The sequence below is a fragment of the Nannospalax galili genome, unplaced genomic scaffold (assembly GCF_000622305.1).
Source record: "Nannospalax galili isolate Female #2095 unplaced genomic scaffold, S.galili_v1.0 scaffold32, whole genome shotgun sequence".
Classification (NCBI taxonomy): domain Eukaryota; kingdom Metazoa; phylum Chordata; class Mammalia; order Rodentia; family Spalacidae; genus Nannospalax; species Nannospalax galili.
The window spans coordinates 6,892,441-6,898,379 of NW_008335297.1; positions in this window are offsets into that span (position 1 = coordinate 6,892,441).

Here is a 5,939-nt window from a genome sequence, read left to right on the forward strand (position 1 = left end):
GTGAACTTTATGTGTCTTTGTGGTTTACTTTTTGAGCATGAAAAGCTGGTTCTTCTAAGCTTCTGGTTCTCTCTTTTGATTTTATATTGGAGTTGCCAGATTGCTTTTGTCTTCAGGAGTTCCCACAGTGGCCCAATTCAGATGAGGATCAGATGCTCTCAGGCTTTCTCCTAAGGTCTGGATCTCTCCAGGAAAGATTTTGGCCTCAGGAATTTGGGGGTTGGACTGATCTTGGAGCAGGGGCCCAGGAATGATGCTGGTCTAGGGCAGCTGGTGGCCATGCCACCCAGAGATGCAAAGGCGGATGGGAGTGGGAAGCAGCTCCAAGGACTCCTGGGTACTGCACTGAGGAGCTGGTTGGTCTGGATAAAAAGGATCAGGAAGAGGAAAGGTCAGCCCCCAAGTTCCGGAAAGAGGCTGGAGGGTGATCCAGGCCCAGGGAAGCAGAGGGAGGTGAGGGCGGGGCCAGGCCCAGAAGCAGTGCTCCTGGGGACCAGAGAAGGCACTGAGTTGGTCTGGATGAAGAGGATCAGGAAGCAGTAGCGGTTCCCCAGGTGTCTGGGGCCGCAAGACAAGGAATGGACAGGACCCAGGCTAAGAGGAGAGACCTGCGGGGGAGATGGGAGGGTGAATGAGGCTGGGGGAGTCAAGGTGCAGAGGACGCATTGGACTTACCCCTGAGTGAGTTCTGCTGGTGCCTGCAGGTCCTGCAGGCCCTGCAGGCCAAGGGAAGCAGAGGAAGTTGAGGCTATTTTTATTTTTTTAAGTATTTACTTGTATTTTATGTGTACGAGTGTATTGCCTACATATATGTGAGTTACACCTATGTTGTGCAATGCCTCAGAGGTCAGAAGAGGGCATTGGATTTTCCTGGATCTGAAGTTAAGGATGGTTATTAGTCACCATATGTGTACTGGGAATCGAACCTGGGTCCTCTGCAAGAGCAGTCAGTACTCCAGCCCCATAAATAAAATATTTTTTAAAAGCATCATTAGGGCTGGTGAGATGGCTCAGCAGTTTAGAGCACTAGCTACTCTTGCAGAGATCCCAGATTCAGTTCCCAGCATCCACACGGCAGCTAACAACCGTCCTTAATTCCAGCTCCAGGGAATCTGACACCTTCTTCTGGCCTCCATGGGTATTGCATGACATAGGTACACTTACATACATGCAGGCAATACACTCATACACATAAAATATTTAAAATTAATATTTTTTGGTCTTTTTGAGACAGGGTCTCCCTGTAACCCCTGCTGACCTGAAACTCACTACGTAGACCAGATTGGCCTCAAACTCAGTGATCTGCCTGCCTCTGCCTCCCAAGTGCTGGGACTACAGGTGTGTACCACCACGCCTGGCGAGAAAATTAATATTTTTTAAAGGGCCAGGAATAGTGGTGCATACCTTTAATCTCAGCACTCAGGAGGTAGAGGAAGGTGGGTCTCTGTGATATGGAGGTCAGCCTGGATACATAGTGAGTTCCAGGCCAGTTAGAGCTATAGGGAGACCCTGTCTCAAAAACAAACAAGAACAGAAACAAAAAAAATTTTTTAAAAACCAGCATCATTCCTTCAGCTTTAGTGGTCATAAGAGCTGATGGTACAGGAAGAGTTGGTGTGTTTATCTGATTACTCAGCAGCTAAAACAACACCATGTTAGAAAAGGAGAGGCACAGAAAACAGGGTAAAGGATACAGGGTAGTGGTCTGGAGTCTCTAAACAGCCAGCTAGTTTCTAGAAGCACTCACTGATTTCTTTTTACTTTACTTTCCTCTTCTTTTCTTTTTCTTCTTTTTTTTAGACAAGCTTTCATGTAACCCAAGCTAGCCTCTAACTCACTATGTAGCTGAGGATGACCTTTAATTCTCTATCCTTTTTTTTTTTTTCGGACAGGATTTCTTTACATAGCTTAGCTGGCCTGGTACTCAATATTCAGTCTAGGTTGGCCTCTTCAGTGCTGGGATTATAGCCTTAGGCCACCATACCCAGCTCTTTAAAATTGGCTATATACCATACAACTTTATAACAATGGTACTGGAGCTTGAACCAAGGGCTTTGCACATGCTAGGCAAATGCCTTCCCATGAGCTATATCTTCAGCCCTCTGTTACTTTTACCTTTAAAAAAACTGAAGCTGGGCATTTGTTAGAAATAAAATACTGCACAAAGAACACACAAAGTAAAAGGAGTAAAACAAGGCAGAGTTCACTTTCGTAAAAGTGTGTCTTCTGTAGTCAGTCAGATCCAGGACCTGGAAGCTTGGTGGAATTTTATGCCCAATGCAAGATGATTGTGTCTTTTCCCCCATTGGCTGAGGCCCAACCTCACAGTCTGCCCCAGTTGAATAGCTTAAATTTTTATTTATTTGTTAAATTATTTATTATTTTTATTTTATGTGTATGCATGTATTTCCTACATGTATGTAAGTGCACCTGTGTCATGCAATGCCTGCAGAGGTCAGAAGAGGGCATTGGATCTCTTGGAACTGGAGTTACAGATGGTTATTCACTGCCATTTGGGTGCTCGGAATTCCTCTACAAGAGCAGCCAGTGCTCTTAACCGCTGAACCATTTTCCAGGCCCCTGGTTGGCTAGTTTAAAAGAATTCAAGTTGCTGGAGAGATGGCTCAGAATGAGGAGAAAAGAGCTCCACTGCCCCAGGCCATCAGGCTCAGGAGTTCATCAGAGTCTTTCCTTAAACAAAAGTCTTACATGTAGGTTATGGTGGGATTTAAAGATTGGAATTTGTTGTCATTAACAAAGTCATTAGCCAAGTTCCAAGTTTGACAGGGTTTGAAAGAAAAACTAATATGTAATATTTCTTACAGTTTGGTGGCACATGCCTTTAATCCCAGCAACTCTGGAGGGAGAAGCTTGTGAATCTCTGAGTCTGCATAGTGAGTTCCTGGCCAGCCAGGGCTACATAGTGAGACTGTGTCTCAAAAACAAACAAAAAAACTTAAAAAAAAAAAAATTGAGGTAGACTCTGACTAAATTACCCAGGCTGGCCTTGAACTCATTATGTAGTGTAGGCAGGCCTAGAACCTATGACCTCCTGCTTCAGCTTCCCCAGTCTCTGGAGAAGACCTGCGTCACCAGGCCTGGAAAAAGTTTATTTCTTGCTTTGGCAAAGCCTCCTCTGGGCCCAAGCATCTCTCCAGCCTTCTCCATGTGATGACACATGGTGACTCAGGGATCCAGTCATCTGGCTTATGACTCTGCTCTTCCCATACAAAGACTTCCTCACCCTGAGGAGGGTAAAGCCTGGAGACTCCTGTGGAGGTTTTTCAGGGCCTCAGAAAGGAAGTGACACAGCACTTTTTATCATATCCCATTGGGCAGGATCAGTCACATGACCCTTCCCAATTCTATGGAACAGGGACCAAAATTTTCATATACCCTAAATTTTAAGACCTGAATGGTAAGGGAACCAGACATTGAAGAGTGTGTTACATGACAAAAAGAAACTTTAATGCAGGCCCCAGATTGGGGAGTTAACCATCCTTACCAAAGGGCTAAAGCTGGGGAGCAGACAACTCAAAATTACTTCTTGATTTATGATTTATTTATTTATTTATTTGTATGTCTATGTAGGTGCCTGAGCTTGTGTATTTGCAGAGGCTAAAAGAGAACACTGGATCTCTCTGAGCTGGAGTTACAGGCATTTTGGGGACATGAGTTCTGGGGTCTAACCTCTGGTCCTCATGGTTGAAGAGTAAGTGTTCTTGATCGCTGAGCTGGGCCACCTCTCCATTTTAACCAAATGCTTTCAGGCTGCCACAGTTACCATTCAATATGTTATTATATTTATGGTGAGTTCCACTTGAAACAAAATTCAAGTGAGCTCAGTTTGTGTTTTATTTTGTTGTGTTTTGTCCCGTGTGGGAGTGTTCATGTATGTACAGGTGCACATATATATGCAAGTACCTTTTATGTGGAGGTCAGAGGTAACCTTGGGTGTCATTAGTTGCCGATCACCTCTGTGTGTGTGTGTGATAGACAGAGACAGAGACAGAATCTCACTCTGTAGACCTGGTTCGCCTCAGACTCACAGAGATCCTCCTGCCTCTGCCTCCTGAGTGCTGAGATTAAAGGTGTGCACCACCACACTTAACTGACCAACTTTTTCTGGAGACAGGGTCTCTTACTGGCCTGGAGATCACCAAGTAGGCTGAGCTAGCTGCCAGGGATCCACCTCCTGGATTATAAAGCACATGCCTCCATGCCCAGCTTTTTTTTTTTAATTATTGAGAATTTTATACATGCATTTAAGGTGTTTTGATCAAATCCACGCCCACTCCGTCCCCTCCAACTCCTCCCATATCTCCCCACCACTTTTTTCTAACAACTTCATTTTCTTTCTCTTCCTTTCTTTCTTTCTCTTTTCTTTCTCTCTCTCTCTCACTCTCTCTCTCTTTTTATGGGGCTTTTTGCTACTCTAACATTCCCCCCTCTGAAGAGGTAATCCTAAAATATTTTAGGAATTAGATAAAAGCTCCCAAATACTTTTGACATTTATGCCCTTTGGAACAGAGTATGTTGCTAACAGGCCCAAGGACATTTTGACTTTTAGCCAAGAAACTGGCTACATTTCTTTGGGATCTTTTTACCCTGTCTAACTGCCTAGCCAATTCCTACCTCCTATTCTTATCACACCATCCTCTGAAGAGGTTTACCCAAATTGCCGATAGGGAATTGGGACACAGACTGCTCTGGCTTCTTCCATGTTGAACAGGGACACAGGGTGAGGCAATTGGAGTACCCATTCAGTGGGTCTGTCTAAAAGACTCCCAAATTGCATAACGCTTATCTGTAGGGAGAAAAGAAAGCCCTTGACTAGTGAATAGGGGATGTGAAGGAGAAGTAAAGGCAAGAGTAGTTACCATTATAAGTTTTAGACAGGGAACCAGAAAAAAGTCAGAACAGGGCAAATTTCAAATGTTCACATCAGAGCCCATTGGAATTTCTTGATGAGCATTTCCAAAGCATTCCTCTATTGGGTGCCTCCTCATTTTTCTGTCTGCCAAGGCTAGACTCAAGTGTAATGGATTCAGGATTTTCTTTCAGGTACTTTGATACCTGTTGGAGTGGCTAGAATCAGTGTCAGTTCCCTCTCAAATGCTTCTAGATAGGGGGAGAAAACAAATTTAGCCAACATTTTAGAATAATAGTGGGTTGTCTCCCTTAGCTACAGGTGGTCACTACAGTATTGCAGACCAAGATTTAAAGTCTTACATCTGAGCAGCACTTTCTGGTTAGGAACAAAATCATCAATGAGAAATAATTGTCTAAATAACTTTTTACATGGACTTAAGCCTAATGTCTGGGACCTGTAATCCCTTGAACTCTTAAAGAAGTATACTGATGACTTTACTCTTTGGTTATACTTTCCTTTTGAGTGTTTAAGACCATACAGTTGGCCCAAATAAATCAATTTATTTTTACACCTAAGATCATTTGAGGATGGAGGCCCCCTGGCTCCTTTCTTTTACCAGTTTCATCTATGTGAAGATAAGTCAAAGGTCCTGTTTGACCATGTCTGGCTTCACTTGAAAGCATGAGTGAGATGTTTCCTCTAAGTTGACCCTCCTCTTTGTAGACTGGACACTGGTTCAAGTCCATCTTGTGGGGTCTCCATGTCCTCCCTGAATGAGAGGGCAGATGACTCACCACAGCTACAGGACATATTGAGAGATGCTCCATAGTCCCATGGAACTTAGTTGACCTTGGAAGACAAGGAGCAAAAAACTGTCCTTTAAGTCCCTCTGACCAGATTAGTATAGGCCTCAAAGTATGGCTGTTAAACATCCAAGAAAGTTAGTTCCTCCAGTCTGGTACTTTTACTTACCATGTGCTGTGTAGATAAAGCTTGGGCAAAGACCAAATGTTCTCAGATAAACCTTGACTAGACATATATTTTGTTCCTTAAACTAGTTGACTAA